Source organism: Oryx dammah, unplaced genomic scaffold (genome assembly GCF_014754425.2).
Source record: "Oryx dammah isolate SB20612 unplaced genomic scaffold, SCBI_Odam_1.1 HiC_scaffold_28, whole genome shotgun sequence".
Taxonomy (NCBI): Eukaryota; Metazoa; Chordata; class Mammalia; order Artiodactyla; family Bovidae; genus Oryx; species Oryx dammah.
The window spans coordinates 20834127-20841801 of NW_024070212.1; the positions used below are offsets into that span (position 1 = coordinate 20834127).

Genomic DNA, 7675 nt, shown 5'->3' on the forward strand with positions numbered 1-7675 from the left:
CAGGCTCCTCCATCCATGGGATTTTCCAGGCAAGAGTACTGGAGTGGGGTGCCATTGCCTTCTCTGCCTTACCTGCCTCTTATTTCAATTGCCAGTGGGAGTTGATCAGCCACCCAAGGTGCATCTGACCCCACTCCAGGGTGTCCTACCGACCCAGTGGTAGAGCTCTGCTCAGCACCTACACTGGCACATGGACAACCGGAAGTGGGGGGTCATCAGCGCAAACACAGGGTACACCTCTGAATAGTGGAGACGGAAGCCCCTCCTCTGCCCCTGCCACCACGCCCCTGATGGTTCCAAGGCCTGGTCACCAGGGTCTCTCCACAATGGGCTGAGCAGCCCACTGCACTTACGAATGCCCAGTTGATAATGTGTCTTCCTATTTTGAATCCTTCCCTGCTTCTCTGTCCTTGCTTCCCACTCTTGCTCCTGGAACTGTACACCCTGCTAAAGTGTGATCACATCAGTCTCTGCCTCAGGCTCTGCTCCCTGGGGAATCCAGACTGAACCAATGATTCCAGTGTGAAATCTGGAAATTTCAAATCAGAAAATTCAAATCTGAGAATCTAGCTTTTATCACTCTACCCAGAACTGTAGAGCATTCAGTCCAAGCCAAGGTTGGCAGTTCACTCTTAGAATAAGTATAGGTGTGCAGGTCACAAAGCCTGACATTTGACAGCATTCAGAAGCCCAGCAGGTATAGGCATTCTCACAGTTTCTTGTGTGTCAGTCTTGTCTGCCTGTACGGATCTTTACCTCCAAGACCCTGTGCCTCAGGCATGTAGGACAATGTGGACAGGCAGAAGATGCCAGAAAACATCTGCCAAGTTGAACTGAAGTTGTTCTCTGTTATTTCCCTGAATTCCACATAATCTTTGGCGGCCTCACTTAATCTACAGACTAGTTTCCAAAAGGGCATGTCCTTCTGCTTGTACTGCTTGTGCGCAGCGAAGTGGCACCGATGGAAACTTCCACTGAGCAAGGCAGTGCCACGGCACTCCAGCAGACACTGGGCCATTATACAGTGCTTTATCCCAAGAGCTCGCCTCCCCCAGGCACTGCATCTGGAGCTCCAGCCTTGGAAATAGTCAGGCTGCTTGCTGCTCTTATGCCCCTGTGTCCCTCTATCCAGAACATCCCTGCTCCCCTGTTTCCCCACCCACCCACCACTGACAAGCATGACAGCTCCCTATGTCTGTTCAAATTTTCAGTGGGAAAGGAATTAAAAGTGTGGAAAGAAATTATTCTCCCCGCCCCAGTTAACCAAGGACTTCACTGCCACTAACTTGCCTCTCTTCTTCCCCGTTCCTCAAATAGTCTAAAGATTTGGGGAAAATTAAAAGTTGCTACAGACACACACATATGCATGCATGCATACACCCCCCACACACACACAGGGGCCCCTGTCTTCACATTTATAGCTGCCCTTAAGCCAAAGGGCTTTCTGGGTGAGGGAGGCAGCCCAAGTGATGCTGGCTTTTCTCTGGGCCTCCTGTATCAGGTTCGTGCAGGATGCCATGAGCGTGGAGGTGTTGAGTTCGGACCGCCAGGGCACTTCAGCTGGTAGAGAGAGTGAAAGGCGCCCTCTGACAGCTGGGCTGGGAGCTGTCAGGGCGTGGAGAGAGCAGCTCAGGTGGCAGCTACGCTTTCAAAGGAAAACACCTCTGGCTTTTCCAATGTGCGCTCTTCTGCTTCCTTTGCCTGGCACCCACTTACACCCTGCCATCCCGAGCCCCCTGCTCACTCCTTCCAACACTTTCTGCCCACCCTGCTGACCTTCTCTCCCTACCCAGCAGAACCCAGGCTCACGGGCAGATGGATGCATGTGTATATGACTCGTCTTCCCACATAAGCCCCGGAACGTCAGAGTACATCTGACTTTTCTGTTGTCCTCTGTCCCTCTCATGTGAACCATAGGCTTTTTAAATAGGGAGAGGCCTCTAGCAATCAAATTTAACTCGCTTTTTCCAGGAAACTGAATCCTGGAGGATCAAGAATTCTGGAACCTCAGTGCTGAGCAGTCGTTTAGGCCAACCTCCTAATTGCTGCTGTCTGCCAGTGGTTGCCCAGCTTATCCTGAAACTTCCATTGACAAAGTCCCTGAAATGGTTAGGTTTAATTTGCCTGGCTTCTCAGACTCAGAGTCAGAGCCTAGCTTCCTACTTATAAGACCTCTTTGAGCTCTTGTTTCTCATCTAGGAAATAGTATAATAGTATCTAACTCATAGGCTTGCTGTGAAGAATAAATTAAATTCTTCTTAATAAATTAATAAGAATAAATTAATAATAAATTAATAAATAAATCATTAGTATCAAATGATTACTTAATAAGTATTAGTTATCATTATGCCTTTTTCCAAGACAGCCCAGCCAATCTTCAGATGGATCTGTTAGAAACTTAGTTTTCTTTTTTAGTTAAAATCGGTTTCCTGTAGTTTCCATCTTGTGTGTGTTGCCCAGAGTCACTCAGTGAGTTATGGCAGAACTGAGACCAGAACCCAAATCTCTCCACGGGCCAGGCTGTCTCTGAAATACTCGCTGCATAACTGAAAAAGAAGGCAATTTGCCACAATAAAACACTGTTGTGTTTATTCCCATTTTAGAAGGTGAGATAAGAGAGTGAGTTTTCGCTAGCCTCAGAGCTAGTTAGGTTCCCAATCGGTTCCAATCACGCCTTCTCTGCAGGCCTATGCTCTGTCCCACTACACGTGCGGCTTTAACGGTGTTTTCTCTCTCCCGCTTCCATCTTAGCAGATCAGAGAGGGTGGTATTTGTAGATATAGATAAATTGTAGCCTGCCCTGAGATCCCACTCATCTCCTCTGTTCATCTTTCTAATGCTAATGGGTTGGTTAAAATATAGGAATAGTTTTGGCCTGCAAGTATATTGGAGAGACAGGATTAGTCCTTCAGTTCTATAACGGGTCACAAATAACGTTCTGCTTACACCTCTATTTAAGGGGTGGCCCTAAAGGACTGTATAGGAGAGAAATCCTACCATGGTGCAGAGCTCTGATTGGCTCTTGTCATGATACACTTTGTCTGGAAGAGAAAATGACCTGACCTCTGGATTGAAGCCAATTCAGAGACAATGACTAATGATTTGAAAAAATAGTTAGGGAATTTGAAGAGATAAGACTGAAAGATGTGTGACAAAGAATTTTGGGAAAGAAGTGTATGAATGGACCAGTCACAATGGGCCCAGGATGTGAAATAGATTCGTTCCATGAGACTGTTCTTCCAAAGGTGTGCATAGTGCAAGAGGCTCTCAAACGATGTACAAGATGTCTTGCCCTTTGAGTGTTAGCCTCTTTCCCAAGTCACCCCAGTATTTGCTCAGTGAGGTTAGGAACCTCATCCTGGTGGCAGGGTTAAGATTATTGAAAGTCTGCAACATGCAAGAGACTTTACCTAGGCTGACCTGGCCACCATCACTGCTGAGTATCGAACTTCCTAGAAGCTTGAACCCCCAGTATGGTACCATGACTGAGAGGCGCCTGTCAACCACTTGCCTGGAAGACTGATCGCATTGAATCCTTTTATCATGAAGGGGGCAGAAATTGGCTTCTCATTGCAATAGTGAGTGTGTTAGTTGCTAGTCATGTCTGACTCTTTGTGACCCCATGGACTGTAGCCCTCCAGGCTCCTCTGTTCATGGGAGTCTCCAGGCAAGAATACTGGAGTGGGTTGCCATTCCCCTCTCCAAAGGATCTTCCCAACCCAGGGGCTGAACTCAGGTCTCCTGCATTGCAGGCAGACTAAAGACTCTTTACCAACTGAGTTACAGGGAAGTCCCATTGAAATAGATATTTCTGCATTTGCTATCTCTGCCCACCATGCTTCTGTCAGGAATATTACTTACAGCGTGCCTGCCACGCTCCTGTGTCCATGAGATTCTCCAGACGAGAACACTGGAATGGGTTGCTGTTTCCCTCTCCAGGAAGATGCCCTGACCAGGGATCAGATCCATATCTCCTGCATTGGCGGGTGGATTCTTTACCACTGAGCCACCAGGAAAACCCCATAGTAAATGAATGAAACACATTTAGTATTCTCCTTAAGAGATATTCTGAGGAGGGTTGGGAGGGAGGTATGAGAGAGGGGACATATGTATTTTTATGGTTGATTCATTTTTGTATGGCAGAAACCAATGCAACATTGTAAAGCAAATATCCTCTAATTTAAAAACAAAAGAAATATTCTGATAAACATATTTTCTTTTATTTCATTATATTCAGGGATGGTTAACAACCTGGACATGTTTCCGTAATTCTTGTAAATGGAACTTTGGGAAACTGCCTGGTTGGCCCATGCCCAGCCCTCATTGAAAGAATGAACATGGTATGTGCCTAGGACTGGGAAGAGCAGAGGATACACAATGAGGGGAAATGAGGTCAAGTAGAGCTCGCCCACTAGGTGCCGTCCGGTTGGGGCAACTCCACCATTGACAACCTGTGCATAGAGAGAACACTGCGGCTGCCACCACCCCTCAATACAGGAGCCTCACTTCCTTTTGACCCGAGGCAGGCTTTCCTGAGAGGTGAAGGGAAGGGAATACGGTGGTTCTAGATGTTTCCCTCTGATAAGGTAGACCCGATGCCTGGTCCCACTTTAATCCATAGCTTCTTCAGAACTTTGCAGAGGGCGGATGTAGCTAACACTGAGTAAAAATAAACCCTGAAACAGACATTGTTAGGAACAGGTGCTTCAGAGAAGTAGGATTTGATTCCTGAAAACAAGTACCTCCGAGGGCCTTTTTGCCAGGAGGCGGGGCGCCTGATGGTGACAGTGAAGTTGGCTTTCTTGCCCAAGACTTCCACCTACCCTCCACCTTTAACGCCACCACATACCACAGCCCCATCAATCTCTCCTCACATTGCTTCCCCAACTCCTGCCCGATATAGATTCCTGAAGCCACCACCTTCTGACTCAAGGATTATAGTTTCTCAAAATAAGTTGTACTGAACAACTGCTGTCCCCAGAAAGAGAACGAGTGGAAATTCCAAGGCCCTGGGACAGGGTCTCCCCCTCCCTCATGCTTAAGCCCCTGCCTCTGTGCCCCTGTAGGTGCCTGTGATGTGTTGTTCTGAGGCACTTGGTCATGGCTAGTGGTCCACCCAGTATTCACAGAGTATGGAACTGACAATGGGGTAGATTTCATTCCCCAGCATCTCTTGTATCTATGTAACTAACTATCACCCACAGAATATGAGTAGAAATGATGTCGTTTCCAGGCTGAGACTTTTAAGAAGCTGATGAGGGAAGTCCACATTTTCTTCTCCTGTCTGCCATATGAATGTTAAGAACTCTGAGCTTCTAGGAAAGAGTGGAGCCACAAGACAGCATGAAGGAATGCTGCAACCTACCAATGAGAAACATGTACACTGAACAATTACATGATCAAAAAATCAATATTTATTTGCGTTAAACCACCATTTTTTCTTATAGAAACTAGCACTATCATAATGCTGTGCTCAGTTTCTTCAATCATATCCAACTCTTTGTGACCCCATGGACTGTAACCTGACAGGCTCCTCTGTCCTTCAGATTTTCCTGGCAAGAATACTGGAGTAGGTTGCCATTTCCTCCCCCAGGGGATCTTCTCAACCCAGGGACTGAACCCATGTCTTCTGCATCTCCTGCGCTGCAGGCGGATTCTTTACCGCTGAGCAGAGGAAGCCCTGTAGGTGCCTGACTAAGAAGCAAATGGAAAGAGCAAGTCTTTACAACCTTGTACTCCATTTTTACATCAAAAAGAGGCTGATCAGGTCTAGGTCAATGTATTGAAAGTCCTTTTGTATTGTGCAGCTCTTTGAATACAACGTCCGGTAAACTCATATAGGCAACTGGCCCACCTGAGCAGCCCTAATCAAATTGTGAGGCAGGGAGCGATATGTGGCTGGGCCCTACCCACTTCACTCCATGTCAATCCCTCCCTCCTGTGGGCCTGGGTGAGCTATTAGTCTCCCTTCCATTATAGCTCAGGGAGGATGAGTGTGAGGCCCAGACTGCCCTAGCAGGAAGGGACAGGCTGAATGGAGCAGGAACTCGAACTAAATTATATGTGGGCCAGTCTTTTCAAGCCTATGTGGGAGATGCAGATGGGGTGTTATATGGCCTCACTTGAGAGGAGAGAGGCCTGCAGGGCCAGGAACCCTGGCAGGACCAGAGAAGGCTCTCCTGGTCCGAAGAGAACTACAGTGGGGAGGAAACCATGAAGGATCGAGTTAATCGACAATTCTGAAGATCTGTAGGGAAAACCTGGATTTGATCCTATAGGCAATAGGGAACTGCTGTAAATTTCTGAGCAGAGGAACATCTCATGAAAGGGTTACCAGAAGAACAGTGGCTGTGTTCATGTAAGATCATCTCTAAAAACACTCATGGCTTTTCCGGTAAGTGGCCTGAGGTGACCCCTAAAAATGGTGCGCTATTCACTTGACCCAGAAAACCCCACAAAATCATGCAAATCAAGAGGTTCAAATCTTCGTGTTCACTTTAAGAACACTCGTGAAACTGCCAAGGCCATAAGGGTATGCATATCCGAAAAGCCACCAAGTATCTGAAGATGTCACTTTAAAGAAGCAATGCGTGCCATTCCGTCGTTACAATGGTGGAGTTGGTAGGTGTGCACAGGCCGAACAGTGGGGCTGGACACAGGGTCAGTCGCCCAAAAAGAGTGCTGACTTTTTACTACACATGCTCAAAAATGCAGAGAGTAATGCTGAACTTAAGGGCTGAGATGTAGATTCTCTGGTCATTGAGCACATCCAAGTGAACAAAGCCCCCCAAGATGCGGCGCAGGACTTACAGAGCTCACGGATCAGCCCCTCCATGAGCTCTCCCTGCCACACTGAGAGGATCCTGACTGAAAAAGAACAGAGTGTTCCTAAACCAGAAGAGGAGGTTGCACAGAAGAAAAAGATATCCCAGAAGGAACTGAAGAAACAAAAACTTATGGCCCGGGAATAAATGCCGCCAAAAATAAATGCAAATAAAAGTAAAAAAAATAAAAACACATTTGTCTGAACTATAACAACCTTTAACAAGCACTTTGTGGTGTCTCTTCCTCTCATCCAACATTTCTGCCCGTCTAATTTTAGATCCCCAAACATGCTGCCCAGGCTTCTGCTCAGGTGTCCAGGCTCCATCACCCAACATGAGCCCATCCTCCATTCTGAAGCTGCAGTGACTCCCCTGGAACGCAAACGTGGAACGGCATGGCGCTGCCGCCTTCAGCTCCGTCAGTGGACCTCACTGATTCAAGTCCAGCTCCTAAGCTTGTTCCCACTTCTTCCACGGATTCACTGTAACCTTCTCCAATTACACTGCAGCCTCCTCCAGTTACATATAGCCTCACCCCCAGTTACACCATAGCCTCCTTCAGTTACATTACAGCCCTCTCCCCAGTTACACTATAGCCATCCTTTCCGGCTTTCTCCTCAGGACACCTACCCACACCAGCCGGTCAGCGCTTCCCCTGTCTCTCCCCACCTTCCTGCCTGACCCACGCCTTCCTCTCTGCTTATTCTCCTTCCCTTCTGCAAGCCCCCCTTACCTTCTCTCAAGCCTACCATGGAAAATCTGCTTTTCTCTGATGCCTAGGTCTAACCTCATGTCTCTTGGAAATCCTTTTAAGATCCTCTAGTCTAAAATAGTCTCTCAAGACACTGCAT

The 7675-nt window shown here is 47.4% G+C and overlaps 1 pseudogene; it reads left to right on the forward strand.

Moving 5' to 3' along the window:
• The first annotated feature begins 6316 nt into the window (after positions 1-6316).
• LOC120855976 lies at positions 6317-6978 on the forward strand (annotated as a pseudogene).
• Positions 6979-7675: the final 697 nt, after the last annotated feature.